At 35.0% G+C, this 22,122-nt stretch overlaps 1 pseudogene; it reads right to left on the bottom strand.

Annotated features, from left to right (window-relative positions):
• Positions 1 to 13,029: 13,029 nt before the first annotated feature.
• On the bottom strand, positions 13,030 to 13,975 carry LOC102534400 (olfactory receptor 5M1-like; annotated as a pseudogene).
• Between the last annotated feature and the right edge of the window lie 8,147 nt (positions 13,976 to 22,122).

The following is a 22,122-nucleotide window of genomic DNA, read 5'->3' as shown; positions in this document are numbered from 1 at the left end:
TTTCAACTTTAAGGAAGTGCCATGACCTGGAATTGAAAGATGCAAGAAAAGCAAGTAACAGCTCTGCCCACTTTTTATCTCATCCACTGCCAGCACACTGTCAGCCTAGTACCAGTCCTTTGTGCCTAGATGTATAGAAATAATAATATATTTTATAATATATATTATATAATGCATACATTTGTACATAAGTATATGTCTATGTAATGAATATATGTATATATATTCCTAAATTTTGAGAAATCTGAAACATAACTTACTATTAAACATCTAAACTCCTATGGTTTGGAGTGATTTCAGAGCCATCCCAGAAATACATAAGACAGCAGTATTTGATTTGAAACCTAGCTCTGTGTTCTAGGAAAAATTGATTTAATTTCTCTTATATTCAGGTCTTTAATCTGTAAGAAATACTTTACAATATCTGTATCACAAGGACATTGCAAATGTTCAATAAACTTTGTCTTTCCTTGGCAATGAATGTGTACAACCATTTCTCAGTACTTAGCACACTCGTGGCTGTTATCTGATAAGCACTCAGCAGAGGATACCAGCTGTCATGCTAAGAGGGTTGCAAATAATACAAGCTCCATTGCCAGATAGGGTAAAGAAAATGTGAAAATGTAGCTTGAAAATCTGGAAGTGCTCTTCTCTTCCACAGGAGTCCAATCCAGCTGAGCAGATAGACGGTAAAACAAGTTTTTAGCGTGTGTTTTTTTATTAGTGAATCAACTATAAAACCAATTAGTTCTATTTGTTCAACCTGAATTTAGGAAAATCCAGAGATAATGGAGACTACCAAAGGCATGTATCCAAGATTATAAGGCTGAAGGTGACTGTAAAAACATCTGCAAAACCATCTCTACATGTCAACAATCATAAGATTAGTGAGCAAATTTGAATTTCTGTAATGAACCAAATATGTCACTTTAATGAGGAAACATAATTTCTTAACTACCTGTTGAAACATAATTTCTTCTAACCAACATATTTAATGAAGAATTTGACAGTGGCCTGTATTTAGGCCCAAGTGTTATAAACTGTGAATAAATTATAATATTATAGGAGAACTTTCATCCATTTCAAGTTCTTTATTTTGTTATTATGAAAATAGTTTTTGTCCAGTAGGTTTGTTGAAATGTGGCTTTTTTTTTTTCCAAACCTGAAAGATCTTTGCCCAAGAGCTTTGGTTTCTTCCTTGCAAGTTTATGGGAACTAGTGTATACAAATTATGTATATTTCACTCATCTTTTCAGAAAAAAATGTTAATGGCCCAATATCTTTAATTGTATTACCTGGGGCCTTACGTCAAGGTGTAATTACATACATGAACTTGTGAAGTGTGGTTTTATTTTAAAGAGCAGCTTTGGACTTAGTCAATAATTTAAATAAACTCTTTTGTTGAATCCTTCCCTTCAAGGCAATGGCCAGCGCTTCATAGTCTCATCTTTTTTCCCTCATATGACTGTGGAGGCCTCCCAGCACCGGAAAGGAAGGCTTTGATCTGCACTCATTACCTTCCTGCTTCTCTCTGGTCTGCCTTGGTCTCTGACATGGATGCTTAGTTTACTCTGCTGCCAGTCTCTAGGACCAGTGCAATTTGGGGTCACTGTTCCCTCTGGGCTGGACGGGGCCTGCTGACCCTCCCTGCTGACCCGGCTGCATCTTGGCTCTTAAGGGAATTACAGGCCCTGCTTAGGTCTGATCTGTTTATGTCATGAGTCCTGGCCCAGGACATCTGCTGTGGGTTCTCAGCTTCACTGGTGCACCTGTCCCAGTCATCCCATTTAGCTTTTTGCCTATTCCTCTATTAGGAAGACGTGGAATTTTGGAAACCTGGGTGCTGTTTATGTCCCATGGAAATGAGAAACTGTCGGAGCATTAACCCAAGTCCAAGTGTGGATGAACTGCTGTGTGAACCCAAGGTTTACTTCGCTGTGGCCGCCCACCAGACTGACTCAGGGCCATGCCTCCAGTGAGTAGTGTGGGACAGTCAGGCTCAGAGAGCTCTCCTAAGGCTTTAAATCACTTTTTTAAATGGATTATTAGTATGCCTGTGCCCAAAGGCAAGACTTACTTCTGTTTATTTTTTTCTGTAATAATCTATATTTTTTACGTGAGTAGTGAATGGTAGATGGAGTTAGAGAGAGGAAGATTGGCTTAATCATATGGAAGTTATAATATTGCTGCATTATTTTTCTTATTTATAGTAGCATTATTATACATCTGGTCAGAAATACTAGGACTTGACTCTAATTTCAAGCACTAATGTAGATAAGACCTAAAGAAAAATACTGTGTGAGTTAATATATATCAGGAGTCATGAATTAAAATATCTTTGTATAAGTGGCCTATGCTAATGTCTACTTGAACTAATTTCATTTAAACTGATCTTTCAGTTGGATCTGAGGTTCTAAAAACTGATTCCCTGTGTTTTAATTCACAAGATGAAATGCTCTTAGATTACTCACGAAAACAGGATAATGTACTATTTACACGAAAGTCCATGAATTCACAACTTTCTGCCTAGCATCACTATTTTTTTATTCAGTAACTCTTCTTTAAAGATTAAATGTGCACTCAAAGTGTTTACAGATTGCTACTGGGGATAGCAGATGAAATTGGCATTAATTTTGTCCTTAGACAATTACTGTCCTTAAAAGAATTAGAAAAGTTATGAAGGAGGCATGGACCACAAGAGAGGCAGAGACAACAGTGGGCACTTGGAAGAGGGAAACATTACCCCAGCTGAGGATAAGGTACACAGAAACATGCAGAGACCTTTCAGTATAAAGGGAGGAATAGCTTTTCATCTGCCCAAAAACTACTTTCAGTATCAAAATCAGTATGATGCATTTTTGCATTTTCTAAAAGACACCGTGTACATATAATGATTAACCCATAAATTAAGATCCACTTCATTAAGATGTGACTTTCGTCAGCACCTCTGGAGGGAGTTCTAACGATGTTCCATAGGTGATTTCTTGATGAATGCTTCAGGGCTGGACCCCATTCAGATATAAACCCTCCTATTTGGGGACCTTCATGGAGGCCAAGAAACCACTGTTCTCCACAGGTAAGTCTGACTGTTCTGAAAATCAAGAACTCATACGAAATACTGCTTGTTTTCTTACTGTTTCTTCTTTAGAACAACAAATGGAATTAGTAGTGACTATAAGGTTGCCAGATTGAGACCAAACAGGAGGCAGACAAAGTCCAGACTCCTTCTGCCAAAGACAGCAGGTGACTTGTGATGTATCAGGAGGTCGGGCAGACCTTGCCACCACTCCAGACCTCAGTTAAAGGTGCATTTCCCAACACGGCTAAGAAGAAGAGCAGGCTTAGATGTGGAGCTTTAGCGAATTCGAGGAATTTTAAAGATGACGTATTTCTCTTTTAACTTGTTTTCCTTCTCCAAGCCTATAACCTTAAAATTTGCTACAAGAAAATACACTCCCTCTCCATATGCCTTCAATGATTTCAGACACTTATTTTTAAGAGAAAAATTTAAAGGGATTTGGATGAGTGTAAGGCTAAAGGTGAGAAGAAAAAAAATATGTGAACACATTTCCTTCCTCATCTGTAAAGGCTTCTGTTAGGTTTTTTCAATTCAGTATTACATTAAAAAGTGACAGCATTGCTCCCTCCGTAATAATCAAAGCAGATTTACATTGCCTTGTGTAGTAACTCAGTCTCCATCAGGGGAGTAAGAAATCTACATACCAGGAAAAGTCAGGTGATGTGAGTGGAAAAGTGTACATTACTCGTTCCATCCATTCATTCAACTAATGGATCCTGCTCATTGATGATTCAGACATTTGCCCAAATTCTGGGGATATGGCCCAAAGAAATTCCCTAACATTCTAAAAGTGGAAGGGGCTGACAAAACATGAAACTAAACTTATTTATGTAAGTAAATAATGACTTCAGAAGTGATCAATGGTAGAAAAAATAGATCATACTTCATGGTAAAAGAGCTATGTGAAATGGAGTCACTTAGACAAGCAGTCAAGCCAGCCTTTCAGAGGAGGAGTCATTAGAAGAGAAACCCAACTGAAGTGATGGAATGAGTCACTTACAGGTCTGAGGGGAGAACATTTTAGGCAGAGGGACCAGTGTGTGCACAGGCCTTGAGGCAGGAATGTGCTCAGCATGTTTAAGGAACGACCAGAAGGTCACTGTGGCAGGAACAAAAGGATTGAAGGGAAAGTGGTGGAAGTGTTTGGAGTTATGGAAGAGATCACGTAAGTCTTTGTGGATCCTGGTATGAAGTGAAGATTTTAGCCCAAGTGTGATGGAACATTAGCAAACCACTTTAGGTCATTAACAGGATGTAATTTATGTTTATAACAAGATCAGTGGCTTGTGTTGGAGGATAGAAAGTTTCCAACTGAAAGGAGAAAAATCATTAACAGTAGCTTTGGCAAGAGATAATTTAATCTTAGACCTGACTGGTAGTGGAGGAGATGCTGACAAGCTGTTCTAAGATTCAATAGGCAATGTGTGGAAGTAGAGCAGAGATTTCTTGCTAGTTTAGATAGAAGGTGGGAAGTTATGAGGTTAACTGAAATAGGAATATTAAATATAAAATACAATGAATATTAAACATATAATACAAAATAAATTGGGATTTTGTGGGACACAAAGAGATTAGTGAGATCATAGGGAATACTGGGGGAAGAAACAATGCAGACCATCAATTGTTGGTTTGAAACAAAGGTGACGGGATGAAGAGAAATTCAAAGGACCCAAGAGGTTGATTGCTGTTGGAGAATAAGTAAGAAATCAGGAAGAAACTGAATCTGAATAAATATACAATGAGGCTCTCAAGGAGTATATGCCACTCCAGTTACAGCAGGTGTGCCTGCACTGGCAATGATAGAACCAATCTCCAGAAAGCCAGTCACCCCCTCCACTCCCTCCCTGATTGAGCACTGATGTCATGGTCAGACACAGGTAGCAGTTATGTTTGAGCATCCAAGGTTCTGCTTCCAAAAAGGGGCATGAAAGAGCCAACTCAGATTCAGATGTGTTGGTGGGTGTAGCAAAACAACCAGCACAGGTGGTACATGGACTTCAAGGTATGTTTATCAAATACATTTTCCCATTTAAGCAGCACCACTGACCGTGGGAGGCACCTGCTTAATCTCCTCCATCTCTGAAGGAGGTAACAATTTATTGAAACCTCTCTTTTCAAAACCAGTTTTTTGGGGTACTGATTCATTTTTATCTATTCTTGAATTGCACACAATTCATTTCTCTTTTTTAAATCTGAAAAATCATTCTTTTAATAGAGAATATGACAATGAAGCTATTTCCCTGGCACAATGGCCCCGAGGCCACCGAGATTGTTCTGCTGTGACTGACCACACACCGAGACCTGCAGCCCGTCTTCTGTGTGGTCTTCCTCCTGAATTACCCCGTCACCCTGGCCGGGAGCCCTGGGATGATTTTATTTAATCAGATTCACTCCCAGCTGCAAACCCCCATGTGCTTTTTCCTCACCCACTTAGCGCGCATAGATATGTTTTATTCTATGAATGTCTCTCCTCAGATGCTTGCACACTTCTTACCTGAGAAGACCATTTCCTACACGGGATGTCTGGCCCAATGTTTTGTTTTTGTGACCCTGCTCCTTACTAGGTATTACATGCCTGGTGCCATGGCCTATGACAGGTATGTGGCCATCTGCAGTCCCCTGTATTACAACAGCAGAGTGTCCAGGCCACTCTGCATCCACCTGGTCACCCTCCCCTACCTCTGGGGGTCCATGGTGGCCACAATGCATGTGATACTGACCTCTCACTTGTCCTTTTGTGGATCCAACGTCGTCAACCATTTCTACTGTGCAGACCCAGCCCTCTTAATGTTGACGTGTTCTAACACTTACTTAAAGCAAACCACCCTGTTTGTGTCCACCAGGATTAACCTCACAGGTTCCCTTCTCATAATCCTCATCCCCTATGTTTTCATTTTCATTACCATCATGAGGATCTGTTCCAGTGAAGGGCAGTGCAAAGCCTTCTCCACCTGTGGGTCCCACATGACAACTGTCTCTATGTTCTACGAGTCCCTGTTCTGCATGTATCTGAGACCAGCAAACAAGCAATCTTTTGAACAAGAGAAAATTGTCTCAGTGTTTTGTATTTTTGTGAGTCCCATGCTGAATCCATTTATCTACAGCCTGAGAAACAAGGATGTGAAACAGACTTTGAGAAGGGTATTTATGAGAAACCTTGGTACGATGGGGAAAAGCTCTATTTTACCAGTTTCCCAATAAAAGAAGAAAGAATCCCCCAAAACAATCGAAAAGTATCCCTTGTTGGTTCTGCCAACATTGGGATGCAACTCTCTGGAATAGCAATCATAGTTTATATGCACGCAGAGCTTGGGATCGAGTGACAGTCTATGGAAACAGAATGGCAAAATGTGTGGAAATGACGGTGGGCAGGAATCAAGACAGCAGAAGTCAGTTGTCTATGATTCAGCTGGTTCACCGTTTTAGAGTCACTCAGGAACGCATTTCCACTTGGTTAGTTAGCTGAGAAGTTCTCCCTTTCACTTCCTAGGTCACCAACATGGAGCATCCCTGAGCTGCTGTCACCAGCAAAGTGATGTGCATTGTAGTAAATTTCCTCAAGAAACTGGTTTTCTTCCCTGGTACATCTTATGTATATTCCTTAAAGAAATCTGATTATCTTCTCAGAAAAATCTCATTTCTCTAATTTTCTGTGTTTGGTCTGAATAAATCTTTGATGGATTTTTATGTCTACTTTGCTTGAATGGAAACCCATATATGTTTATTCTTTCAACCAAAAACCTGATATTTACATTTTAATGACCCAATGATTCATTTCATTTCCTTTAAACAAAACAGGCACCCTTATTAATAGGAGATATCCATTCCTGATTTAGAATTTTCATTTCTTAAATGAGATATTTATATCATCTTGTCCCTACAATATTAACAATTGTTTGTGCCACAGTTTTACACATCTCTTTTCAGGTCACATCTCACCACAAACAATTTTAAAATAACATCTAGTTTAATATGCATGAAATTTGGTTTTAGTGTTTTGCAACTAAATTGTAGCATAAGCATATTTCAGACTGTTTGATACTCTTTGAAACTGACCTTTATTTAAAAGAATAATGTAACAACACTGACATGACATATATAGTTCACCACCTCCTTTTAATAATTAGGGAGTCTTTACTTTTCCCTCTTTAGGAAAATCTTTACACCTGTAATTTATTGCTTCTGATCAGTTATTATATTAAGATAGGTTTCCACCATTTTATTCATCGTTGCTTTATATTTCTCTCATTTTGAATGCAGTGATATAAGAAAGCAACACCAGCCAATGAACACTCTAGTTTCCCCACATCCTTAATGGCCTTGGGAGTCTCATTTGATTGTGTGCATGTGTGAATATTGTAGATATAAATGCAATGCAGAAAACGTTCATGCATCAAATACAATTTGTTGGAACTCAACTTTTACTTATTTCACTTTTTCTCAATTTCATAGTGTGCTAGCTACCATGATAGTGATATTTAATCTCAAGAAGAAAAGAGCCTTTATTCAGAGGAACTTTCTCTTAAGAAGTAAACTTCTGAATGAAAGAAAAATTGGGGTTCCAGATTAAAACATTTGTAGGTAGAGAAATTGACAGTCAGTGGCCCTCATCACTCACTCCTAACAGACACATAAGGATAGCTCTGATTACCTCTGAAGATCTCAGCCTACCCAGAAGTACAATATTTTTAAAGGTAAAAATAATAGAACCTTGATTTAGAAGGACCCTGAGTGATCATCCAGTTCCAACAATTTTACAGAACGTATTTGAGTCCCTGCTTTTTTTCCCTATATTCATATTCCAATTCTAACATTAGTAAATAAATATTCTTTAATTTCATATCTTGGGATATGGATAGTTTGTTGGTTGTTTTTTTTTTTAATTTCTCTTTATCCCCTTTTATTAGTGGTGGATGTAAGTAGGTTATTTATTCATTTATTTTAATGGAGATATTGGAGATTGAACCCAGACCTAGTACATGCTAAGCATGCACTCTACCACTGAGCTGTACCCTCTCCCCCTTGATGAGTTTGAAAATATGTACTTTTTGTTTTTGTACTTATAAAGCAATAATTGCTTATCATGGAAAATGGGTGCATAAGACATAAAGAACAAGTTTTAATTTTTGCTTAACCCTAGTATTTTATAAAATTATAATAATGTATATATTGGAGTACCCTTCTTTTTCATAAAAATACTATATAACATGATTTGTCCTTTTTTAAATTGGGAACCTCTTTGTTTTAATGTCTGTATACATTCTAGGGCAAAATATGTCACATAATATTTAAACTCTCCTCTAAGATCACAGCCAGCACAACCTTCCAGGGATTCTAGTTACACACAGCAGGACTCAGTTCTATTTGCATATGTCTGTGCTTAATTGTGTATTAAATGTAGGCAGGCCTCACTTTGAATATGCTGTGGTCACAGAGTTCCATGCAAAGCAAAGACACATTTCCAGGTTCCGCCAGTTTCATTTATAGGAGATCACAGGGAGTGAGGGCTGCCTGCATGAATGTATCAGTGGTTTCCTTTTTCTCAACTATAAAGCTGACATTATGATGAAAATCTTCACCCAAGTTTCTATTTTCAGCATATGCTGAAAAGTGGACTGAGTAGAAGTGTCCATTTCTAAGGCTCCTAAAAACATAATGCTAAGTTAATTTCTAGAAAAAAATGTATTAGTATTTTTCCTGACATCATCAATGTACAAAAAAGTGCCAGTCTTTGAACTCTCTTAAATATAATACCCAAAACAGTATTTAATTCATATTTTTATTACCAAGAGTTTTACTCACTCATTTTAACATTTTAAAATTTTTATCAATTTTCTATTCATAGCCTTAACATGTTGTTATTTGAATGATTTCTATGAACTTATATTTTGGTACTGTCTCCACTTTGTCTTATTTGTAGCAAAACCTTTTGTCAACTTGTTGGGTGCTGCTTAATTTTAAATTATTTTATGATCAAATTCAAGTGACTTCTATTGTGAATTTCTTTCACTGCTATTAAGCTGAGAGACATCCTTTCGCATTGCTGAAGTATTTCAGTTATTTCAGTTCTGATCAACACGGAATTTTTTTCAGTGACTGACTCACAGTTGAGAGTATGCAGGGCATGTCAGTTCTTTAGAGGGGCAGTGGTTGGCAAAAGGAAATTCCAGTAGGAATAGGAGTCTGTATTTAGATATCTTTGTTGGAAAACTATGTTACATTATGGACACTGGGATGATGCAAAAATAAATGTTTTTAGAAGTGTTGATAATTAAACAGCATTAATGCCCCTAGGTTACATGATTTCCTCCTCATTTATAGGCCACCACCTTTCTGGCAAAAAAAAATTAAGTCACCTGTACATTTCATCCCTAATCTGCCCTCCCTAAAGCCTCCATTCCATACATCTTCTCTTAGTATCTGGGGACTGAACTATAGTGATACTACTATTTTAATTTTTGAAAAATTTTTATTGACATGTAGTTAATTTACAATGTTAGTTTCAGGTCTACAGCAAAGTGATTCAGTTATGCATATGCATTTTCTTTTCAGATGTTCTTCCATTATATGTTATTATAAGAAATTGAATACAGTTCCCTGTGCTATGCAGTAGGTCTATAGCAGTATTACAAATAATAAAATATGTTTGAATATTTTCCAGTAATTTACAGTAAATATTTATCATGTGTATGGCCATATTCAATTGTTTGTTTTTATGTATATGTATGCATATAGCTCATAAATTGAACCAGTATATACATAATTTCTGGGTTGAAAATATTGGATAGCTAGAAATATCTGGTTTGTATTCTCCTGAGATAAATTTGAAAGGGAAAAATAATGAATATAGAATTTCTCTACTAGGAATTAAAGTGTGTTTTAAATCTACATAAATTACAAGAATTTAACTTAAAATACTTATAGATTGGTCAAAGAAGAAATTAAAAGATTCATTCATTGTACAGAGACGATAACATCACAAGTTAGTGGGAAAATAAAGCATTGCTTAATAAACAGCAGTGGAAAATGGGTTAAAATGTGAGAAAAAGGTTATATGTAATATTACAACATACAACAACATTGTATCTCAAATATTCAAGATACTTCTGTAAAATATGGCTGTGAAAATATTTAACTAATGTATGTCCCTCACTGGTTAAATATACATATATTTGAATTCTTCTGTTCCATTTTAAAAATTCCTTTCCTAAGAATTTCAGTTGAGACAACAAAGAATCTAATAATCTTAAATACTATTTTCTAACATTAATAAAGTTACAATGAATGAATGTAACAAAGCAGGGAGATTCTGAAGGCAAATTAGTGGCTACAAATGGGGAAAGGACAGGGGAAGGAGTAAGACAGGGCTATGAGATCAGAGGTACAAACTACTATGCATAAAATAAATAAGTTGCAGGAAAATATTGTACAGCACAAGGAATATAGTGGAGATTTTACTATCACTTTCTTTTTTTCAAATTAAAGTATATTCAGATTACAATGTGTCAATCTCTGGTGTACAGCATAATGTCCCAGTCATACATATACATACATATATTCATTTTCATATTCTTTTTCACTAAAAGTTATTACAAGTTATTGACTATAGTTTCCTGTGCTGTAAAGAAGAAACTTGGTTTTTATCTATTTTTACATATAGTAGTTATTAGTTACAAATCTCAAACTCCCAAATTTATCCTCTCCCATCCTCATTTCCCCCAGGAAACATGATTGTTTACTATGTCTGTTTCCATTTTGTATACTACTCAGCCATAAAAAAAGAATAAAATAACGCCATTTGAAGCAACATGTGTGGAGCTGGGGATCATCATTCTAAGTAAAGTAAGCCAGAAAGAGGAAGAAATTATCGTATTATATCACTCGTATCTGTAATTAAGAAAAGAAAAAAGGAGACACTAATGAACTCATATACAATAACTTTAAATGGAGTATAATCCATAAAAACATTGAATCACTAAGTTGTACACCTGAAACTAATATAATACTGTAAATCAATTGTACTTCAATTAAAAAAAAAAAGGAAAAAGAAAGGTACAGTGAAATGTTTACTCTCAAACATTACTAGTCATAAGTGTACATGGTTGATGACTTCTGGAGAAAAATTTACCCACAGAAAAATTTAGCACTTTAGTCAGCATTTCCACATTTAGGAATCTATCCTAAAGGAAAAATCAGAAAGATATATACATAGATATATTAGACAATCATAAAAACAAACAGGATAAATATGATAGAATAATGGTTTCTGAGATAAACAAATAAAAATATATCAAATGCAGAGAGAAGTTCTCTTTTAGAAAGAAATTACAAATAAATTGTACTTTTATTCAAAATTGAAATTACATTTTGTTCCAAAATTGAAATAGCTTTCAGTATTTTCAATTTTATTTTCTACAACTGATATGTAATATTTTTATAATTAAGTTTAAGTATGATTTGATATTGTGTATTACACTACATTAAAAATTATGTTCACTAAAAATTTAGTCTGTATGAAAAAACAAACATTATACTATCAATTAAAAAATCAATATTCAAACTTGTATATGGCATAATATTCCAACTGTGTCTTATTAACTATAAGAGTATATAAGCATATCAATTTATTGAAAAAATATAACAAATACATGCAGGAATTTTCCTTTGGTTTAGGACATATCATTGGTAAATGCTACTTTCTCACATCTGTCCCCAAATTTATTTATCTATAGTGAAAATATTCAATAGAATCAGCCTTATTCAATTAACTGAGACTTAAGAATGAAGTTCAATTTTCTAAAACTCAGGTTATCAGGATGATTTTTTGGAAATTAATTTGAACACATTACAGTAAATTTAGACATTGGTTCATATAAGCACTATGATCTTAGTTAAAAACAGAGTGCACAATATTAGAATACAAACATTTAAAGCAGTTTAAAGAAAATTAAATCAGTTTTTCAATGTGCAATCATCTGGTTGACCACTAATGCACATACAATGTGAATGATTCACATATCTATTTATATACACTTCTATACTATTGATTTTCTCAATTGAAAATTTGAGAACGACTAGAATAGTGTTATCTAGAAAATAATGTTTCACAGATAGATTTATAAACCAAAATAAACATTGGGTTTTCTCTTCCAGAGAGATGGGTAGACATTTATTCATCTGTATATTGTTTCAAGGAAATTTTTCTATCTACAGGTCAATTGATAGACTCTATTAACTCTTGATAAAGTAGACCTGAGTCAGAGCTACTACATGAAAAGTACAACTAGAATACCATTGTACTTTTCGATGACTGAATTGGATCCATATCCCTGGAAACTCATGGAGACATTGACAATTTATTTTCAATGTTGAGGAGCATAATCCAGTATTTACAAACAGACAAACAGTTTCTCAGGATACCTATGATGTGAGTTGGGGAAAAAATTAAATTAAAGTTTAAAGCATTGGGTGATCCATATATTTAAAATTTCCCCAAGATGAATCCAGAGATTAAATGGGCACTGGAGTCATTGTTCTATATCAGAGATTGAATAAGAAATTAGATCATAACATTTCTAAAAAATGAAGTGTAAAACTTAATCACTCAGTTTAGAACATCATGGTAGTTCTGCAGACCATTAAATTCAAATGAAATGAATTTCTAATGTTACCAACAGAATGAGTTAATTATAATATTTACACTCAAATATGTAAAGATGTTAAATTGTTATATGGAATTACTGACTATTACTCAATTTATTTTCAGAGGTTCTCCATTAAAGAAACTATAATTTCATTTCAGCATTAAAGTTTGTATTAAAATAATTTGTCTTGAAGATATTAATTTTGAGGAGATTTTATGAAGACAAATTATGACTATAAAAGTCTAGGTTTTCTTTTGGAGGGAATCACTATGTTATTACAAATACTTAGTAATTACAAACAGATGGCTAAAGTGCAATTCTATGAAAGGGATTTCCTTTAATCATTTGCTTCATGGCAGAGATCACATGCTTATTCTGTAAACTGTAGATCAATGGGTTTAGCATTGGACTCAAAAAACTATAAAAGACTGCAATTATTTTGGACTGCTTGACAGAATTCTCAGATGGGAGCCTTAAGTACATGCAAAAGAGGGTTCCATAAAATATAGTGACTGTTGTCAGGTGGGAACCACAAGTAGAAAAGGCTTTGTGCCTGCCTTCTGTAGAGCTGATCCTCAAGATGCCGGCCATGATGAAAACGTAGGACAGGAGAATGATGAGGAGAGAGCTGCAGAGGGTAAAACCAGCAACTGCAAACATTGCCATCTTCTTGACTCAGGTGTAGAGCAAGCCAGCATCATGAGAGGAGGGTCAGCACAGTAGAAATGGTTGATTTCATGGGAGCCACAGAAGGACAGGTGGAAAGTCAGCAGTGCCTGAGAGAGCCCATGAAGGAAGCTACAAGAGTAATGGACAGTGACTAGAAAGAGGCAGATGCTCTTGGACATCCTGCTGCTGTAATGTAAAGGGCTGCAAATGGCAACATAGTGATCCAACGCCATTGAAGCAAGGATATAAAGCTCTGTGATCACCAGGGCAATGGAGAGCAGACACTGTATGAAGCATCCAGCATAGGAGATGGTCTTCTGGTGTGAGAGGAAATTGTACAGCATATTTGGAGTGATGTTGGATGAATAGTATATGTCTACAAAGGACAGGTGGCTGAGGAAGAAGTACATGGGGGTTTGGAGGTGGGCATTGGTCCTGATCAGCAACATCATGCCCAGGTTCCCTGCCAGCGTGACTAGGTAGATCATCAGAAACACCCCAACAGGGTCTTCTGTAACACTGAGTTGTCTGTGAGTCCCAGGAGAATGAATTCTGTCACCAGAGTGTGGTTTGGGGAAGACATTTTTTATGCCTTAAAAACTGGAAGTGACAAAGAAAGTGAGGAGTGTTGTCTGATCCAGCTTCTGCATTTATTCCATCCCTTTTATATTTACTCATTGGCCTATTAATCTATGACAAATCATGCTTTTCTTTCAACAAATACATCAAAATTTCTACACAAACATTTTTCCTGTATATCTGGCTTATCGCTGTGTTCTCTATAGCTCAGGCTCTCTTTCTCTCCCTTATGTGTATATATATATAGGATTAATTCATTATTAATATGCAATTATACTATATATGAATATACTCTAAGAATATTGCATATTTTAATACATACATTCATACATTTATACCTGTCTTCTTGGAGAACTTCACATTAGATATTTTTTCAAACTTTGTGGGAAAAAAAGCCAAAGGAATGAAAATCAGTTATGAAAAGCATCAGGTCATTAGCATCACTCAAATGGACAAATGAAGGAGTTTGGGTTTCTAGGATCCCAGCAGCTCTGATAGCCTATTGTTCAGATACATACAGAAGATTCATGTTCAGTACAGCATTTTCACCTGAACCGCATTGCTGTCTGTCTTGATCTCAATCAAAGGATGTTGAATTGGTGAAATTTATCTCAACATATGGCTAAAAAGTTTCAGAATGAAGAATTTTTCTCTCTGCTTTTTGTGAATTCACATACTCATTTATTCTTTTACACTGCAGAGATTGAATTGTTTTTTCCTGTTTTAGTGTCTGGTGTTACAGCAATGAACGAATCCCTCAACCTCATGGAGCATATATTGTAGGAGAAGGAATAGATGTTAAACTCACAGATACAGATATATCACACGACATCAGTTAGAAGTAAGTACAATGAAGAAAAATACAAGTGAGATGCTTTTAGATGCAAGTTTTCCACATGGTGAAATATTAAATTCCACACATAAGAACAAAACATATATTTAATGAACAAATGACTTACCTGTAAAAGTGGACCTACTATATTTTGGAAAAAACAATGTGGGAAGATTTATAATGTATTTCCTAAGTATATTCCCTAGGCTATTCTAAAAATCATCCTAGAAAACAATTAAAATTGTCTTTGATTCTCAAAAGCATAATGATAATTTGATTCTTTGGGAGCTAGACTCTCCTTTGAGGCCAAAATCACTGCATAACATATATTTACAGTGCTTCATACTAGGTGTGAAATATTTAGCACAGACAGAGTAGCCATTAATTTTAGTACCATGGGATGAAGAAAATATGAGTAGAGAAGTTTAGTTTTTAGATTATAGTAAGGAAGAGGGAATTCCAACCATAAGCTTTGTTTATTAACACTAAGATGAGGTCACCTGATGAAATTGAGAAGTAGAAACGTGAAGTATGAAAGAGATTTGAGGAGCAGAAAGTCTAGGAAAGCCACAGATTAGGGAAAAATACTCATATTCAGTAATTTTAACAAGGATTTCTATTCAGAATACATAAAGTCCCTCCACTGTTCACTGATCAAAATACAAACAGACTAATTTTTAACAAGTCTAAGATGTGAAGAGATACTTCATAAAAGAAAACATGAATATCCAATAACCATATGAAAAGAATATCAATATTTATAATTGTCAAGAAAATATAAATTATAACTACCTAGACATACCACTTCACAACCTCATCAATTAAAGAATTAAAAAATTGCCCAACTATTGACAATGACAATTTAAATAACTGTCATAATACATCACTTGATGAAGTGTAAAATAATTCAACTTCTTTGGAAAACAAGTTCCTTCTTCTAAAATTACTTAAAGTGTTTTAGTCCCTTATACAACTATGACCCAGAATGTATTAGGTTTTTATCCAAGAACAAAGAATATATATATCCACAAAGAAACTCACATGTTGGAAGATATATAGATAAACAAATTCTGATACATCCATATAATGGAACGCTACACAGAAATAAAAAATGAACAAAGCAATAATATAACTTAAATGAATCTCAAAACCATTGTATTAGAAGGAGTTAACTTCTGAATGAAGTGTGATGGCCTCCCAAAATTTGCTCTTCCACGAACACACTGGCAAAACTTGTCAGAATTAACTTTTCAGAATTCTGAATAGTAACTGAAGGCTTGAAAAAATCCTAGGAGTATTTATTCAACTAAAAATATCAGAATCTCACTGAGTGAGTTTTGTGGGGTTTTTTTTTTTGCACCCTATTCCCACGCCCTCTCCCTACCCGTGTAGCAGCCTTGAAAACTTGATTTATGATTGCATGTCTGTGCACATTTGTCCAACTGCATTAAACATTTCTACATTTTATTCTAAGTAAATTTACCTCACCAAAATTGACTTAAAGGTAAGTTTTACTTTCATCGAAGTCAAGCAGATCAAATTATTCACTAGATGTTTAATACTGAAGTACTCTTAATATACAATAGAGGCACAATGTTATCAGGAATCTTCCTAGCTATATTAAAACAAGTTAGAAGCTAAGCATTGAAATCTCAGGTTTTCTTCAAGCTGATTCTTCACCTGAACAGTTTTTTTTTTTTAAATTACATCAAGAATGGAATTCAAAAAGCTAACTGGCTTATCTCTGATCTCCACTCATTTACTTGTTTCCAGTATCAGGAAAGCCTGGAAGAAGATTGAGGAGGAGGAGGGATAAAAAGGGGAGGGGGAGGAGGAGGGGAGTGGAGGATGAGGGGAAGACAGAGGAGGAGGAGGAGACGAAGAAGGAGAAGAAGAAGGGGAAGGGGAAGTGAGAGGGAGGGGGAGAAAAGGGCTTAGATGAGAAGTTGTAAGTAGCAAATTGGAGTGGGCAAAAGGAATACTTAGGAGACTTCTTTCTGAACATTCATGACTCTGCTCCTCACCAAGTCTTAACTGCTCAGTGCCATGGATATGGTCAGCCCATGATCATCTGCATTACAACAGCAGAATGTCCAGGCCATTTTGCATTTGCCTGGTCACTCTCCCCTACCTCTAGGGGTCCATGGTGGCCACAGTGAAGGTGATACTGACCTCTTGCTTGTCTTTTTGTGGGCCCAACGCCATCAACCATTTCTACTGTGCTGACCAGCCCTCTTAATGTTAACGTGTTCTGACACTGAATGAAGCAAACTGCCCTGTTTCTGCCCACAGGGATTAACCTCACAGGTTCCCTCCTCATCATACTCATCTGTTACATTTCATTTTTATCACCATTATGAAGGTTTATTCCAATGAAAGGCAGAGCAAAGTCTTCTCCACCTGTGGCTCCCACCTGACAGCTGTCAGTGTGTTTTATAGAAACATGTATCCAAGACCGCTAAATGAGTGATTTGTTGAACAAGTGAAAACTGTGGTAGCATTTGTATTTTTGTGGGTCCCAGGCTGAATCCATTTCTCCATAGCCTTAGGAACAAGGATGTGAAACAGGCTTTAAGAAGAATGTTTATGAGAAACCTTGTTATAATGGGGAAAAACTCTATTTCAACAGGCTCCCAATTGAAAAAAAAAGTCTAAAACAATAAAAAAAAAACTATCCCTTTGAGGTGGGAAGCCCCATAAAAAGACTAGCAGGACCCCTGGGCAGGGCCGCTGCTCTCCTCTTAGCACCATCCGGTTCCCTGGCCCAGAGGTTCTGTATCACTTTTTGACTCTAAAGTGACTAACTTACACCTAGAATTCTATTGGTTCCCTGAGCTCACTTTCCTTCACTCTTGATTGGTTAGTATTCTCACTTCTGATTGGTCATTACTCTCACTTCTGATTGGTTATTACTCTCACTTCTGATTGGTCCACTTCCCTAACTTCTGATTGGTCCATTTGTAGTACTTCATTTGCATGGAGCTCACTCCTGATTGGTCTATTTCTACAAAGCTTGTTCCTGGTTGGTCAATTTCTGTTGTACTTTATTTGCATATGATGTTGCAAAGTGTAAAACTGGCAGCCTATAAAAAGCCTGTGTAAACCTACAGATGGGGTCTAGAGCTTGAAGTGTTAACTCCTTTGGGCCCGATGGCATAGTAAGTCTGAGTTCTCCAACTCTGCTGCTTGGTCTCACCCGGATCCAGGATGCTGTCACAACTGAGCTGTAACACCGAGCTGTAACACATTTTTCTGCAACACCTTTTAGATCTGCCTGAATGTAATTCTCTGGGATAACAGTCATACAATATATATGTTTGCAGAGTTTGGGATCAGGTGAGTCTAATTGAAACAATGAAAGAGAAAATTGTTTGGAAATGACAGTTGATGGAAGCATAGCATCAGAAATGAGCTGTTTATGCTTAAGCAAAGTCATTGTTTTAGTCTCACTCAAGAACTTATTCTGGTAGATTAATTAGCATAAAGTTTCTTCCTTTCACTTCCTAGGTCAGCAATAATTAAGCCTGGCTGAGCCACCCTTACCAGCAAAGTCAAGTGTACTGCAATGTATTTTATGAATATGAAAATGATTTACTTTCACTGGATATATACATAGTCCCTTTCCTAGAAACTGATTTTCTCAAAAGAAACTCAAATCTCAAATTTTGATCATTTTTTTTACTGCACTTTTGGTACATTTCTTGGTCTGTTTCTTTGGAATATAAAACTATATATGTTTCATTATTTCAACAAAGAACTTGATAGTGTATATTTTTTAATGATTCCACAATTTATTTCATTGGTTTCTTTCAACCAAAACAGATTCCTTTCTCAATAAAGGATACCCAATTCTGATTTAGAATTTTCCTTTTTTAGAGAAGAGTTTTATATCATCTGTCCCTACAGCATTAGTAACTGTTCTTATATTTTACATATTACCTTTCATTTCTTATCTTCCCACAAAGAGTTTTGACGTAGCTGCTGCTCAAGTACACGTGAAGATTAGGTTTTAGTGTTTTACAAATAAATAGCAGCATACGCATGTTCCAGATTGCCAGATATTCTTTGAAACTGGTCTTTATTGAAGAGCATAATATGGCTTCACATTGATATGTGACATTTTATGACATTACCTCCTTTTAAAATTTAGGGAGTTTTTAATTTTTTCCTTCCTTAAGAAAATCTTTAGCATATAAGTTATTATTTCTGATCATAAACTTTGTTAAGGCAGATTTCTAAAGTTTTATTTTTACTTCTCCTTATATTTATTTGTTTTTGGATGTAGTGATGTGTGAAATTACCAACAGTTAAGAGTACTCAAATTTTCCTACATCCTCAGTGAAACTCATTCTGTTGAGAGTCTTCATTTCATTGTGTACATGTGTGAATATATAAGCAGATATAAATTCAACACAGAAAAAATTGATCCATCGACATTATTTATTGGAAATCAGCTTTAATGTGTGCCACTTCATCTCGATGTCATCGTATGCTAGGAAACTGACAATGATGTTTAAGCTTGAGGAGATGGGAAAAAAACCTTTATGGATGAATTTTCTCTTGAGAAGTAAACTTCTGAATGAAAGAAAAATTTTGTTTTCCAGATTAAAACACTATGGATAGAGAATGATTTACTTGCCCCATCGCCTACATAACAAATATAAACTTATAGCTTTGTTTACAACCGAAGAAATTCAGCCTATTCAGGAGCACAACAGTTTTAAGGGGGAAAATAATAGAAGCTTGAATTAGAAGACACCTGGATGACCATTTGGTTCAACACTTTCATAGAACAGGTTTTGAAACTCTGCTTTTTCCTACTTTCACATTTAAATTCTAATAATAAATAAAGACCCTTTAACTTTGCATCTTGGGATCTGGATGAATTGAAAATACGTAAGTTTTTGTTTGCTTGTTTTCTTGCCTATATAAGAAAGAATTGTTTATCATGGAAAATCGGTACATGGATATAAAAAACAAGTTTTATGTTTCCTTAATTCTCATATATTACAAAGCTGTCGAACACTTCTTTTTCCAAAAAGAGCTATGCAAAGTGATTTTCCCTTCCCTTAACTGGGATCTTCTTAATTTTACTGTCTATATATATTCTAATGCAAAATCTGTCACATAATATTCAAACTTTCCTCTATGATCACAAGCAACACAGCTTTCCAGGGTTTCTAGTTACATACAGCCAACCTCAGTTCTATTTGCATATGTCTATGCCTAACTGTACTGAATGCAGGAAGACCCCACTTTGCACAGTATTGTGGCCATGCAGATCCACACAAAGCAAAGACATTTCCAAGTTCCACCAACTTCAGTTGCAGGAGATCGTGCCAAGTGAGGTCTGCCTGAATGAATACATCACTTCTTTCCTTCTTCTCAGCTATAAAACAAATATTACTATGAAAATTTTATCTACATTTCTTTGTATGCCTGCAACACATTTTTTAAAAAATAGAGCTTACAAAGTAAAATTTTTAAAATAGGACTTACAAAGTAAAAGTATAGAATGATTTTAAGACTTCTGAAAACAACATTAAATTGATCTCCAGAAAAACTGTATATTATTATTTTTCCTGACACAAAGTATATAGTGCCAGTCATTTTGAACTCCCTTAAATATAGATACACAAAACAGTATGTAATTTCATATTTGTGATTATTAATAATTTTACTCATTGATTTCAGCATTTGGGGTTTTATTAATTTTTTATATTTAGCCTTCAACATTAATTTATATGATAACATTTTTTGTACTTCATATGATTTCTATGAGCTTATCATACATTAAGTTTACTACTTTACTTTATCTGGGGCAAATACTTCACCAAGGTATTAGCTGTCTCTTTTACCATCAAATTTGACTGATTTTTCCACTGTGCATTTCTCCACTGCAGTGACGCTCAGAAATATTTCCTTCTGATTATTTAAAAACTTAAGACATATTTTAACTTGGATCAATATAGAATTTTTTCTCAGTTTTTTGAAATTACTCACAGTGGAGGAATATGTATATTTGGAGGACAAGTCCTGGCAAAGGACAACATAGGGGTAAGAGTCTACATTTATACACTTTTGTGGGAAAATAATGTTGCATAATGGAAGTGTAATAAAAGGTAAAGTGCAAAAATAACTGATTGTGTAAAAAGTTAATAAATACACAGTATTAATGTACACAGGTTAAATGCTTTTCTCCTTGACTGTGGGTCACTTTACCAGCCAAAAATACTTAACTCTCCTACACCTTCCATCCCATCTCTGTGGGCTCCACTGCATACATCTCCCATCAGACTTGGGGACCAAACTAGAACAACATTACTAAGATATTTTTCCATGTTTTTCAAATAATCTATAATAGATATGTAATGTATGGAATGCTAGATTGGAGTTTCATGCTTGTATGTGTATATACTTTCTAGATTGAACTCTCATATGCATAATATCTTAGGTAAATGTACTGAATAGCTATAAATATCTGATTTGTGTTCTCCTAAGATGAATTTGGAAGCAAAAATAATAAAGATGGAATTTCTCTATCAGAAATTAAAACTTATTTTAAATCTACATTAGTGATAAGAATTTGGCTTAAAATACATAAACAAACTGGTAAAAAATAAGAAAAAAATTAACAGAAATGGATTCATTTAGGGTACAATGAAAGGTAACATCACAAATTGGTGAGAAAATAAAGGGCTGCTTAAAAGAGAGCAGGAAGAAATAGGTTAAAATGTCAGGGGAAAAGTTACATATTTTTATATATTTTCAGTATTTGTTTTTTATAATCAATATGTATTATTTTTGTAATTAAGTATGATTTAACTATTAATATTAATGGCATTAAAATGGTGTTCACAAAAATAGTCTGTTTGAAACATAAACCTTGTACTATCAAGTAAAAATCAATGTTCAAATTTGTATACAGCACATGATTACAATTTTATTTTATCAATTATAATAATATATGTGTATAAAATATTGAGAAGAAATATAAAAAAACACAAACATAAATAATCTTTTGGTTTAAGACATAAGACTCATACAAGTTATTTTTTCACATCTCTTTGTATTGTCTAGTTATTTATAATAAACGTGTGCTTTTATAATCTGGAAAACATATTCATAAAATGCAGTCTAGATAGATTTTCCAAATATCAAAATTGCCTGCTTTACATGAAACAGTGAGACAACTCTACTATAATGATGACAAATGATCATGTTTACCTGAAATGTCAGAGGAAACCCACATTAGGGGTTACTAGTCATATCCTCTCATCATGATCACCATGAACATGTATAGCAACAACCTCATCAGT

This window comes from Vicugna pacos, unplaced genomic scaffold, assembly GCF_048564905.1.
Source record: "Vicugna pacos unplaced genomic scaffold, VicPac4 scaffold_21, whole genome shotgun sequence".
Lineage (NCBI taxonomy): Eukaryota > Metazoa > Chordata > Mammalia > Artiodactyla > Camelidae > Vicugna > Vicugna pacos.
The sequence above is the reverse complement of the archived record's forward strand: the minus strand, read 5'-3'. Positions and strand labels throughout refer to the sequence as shown.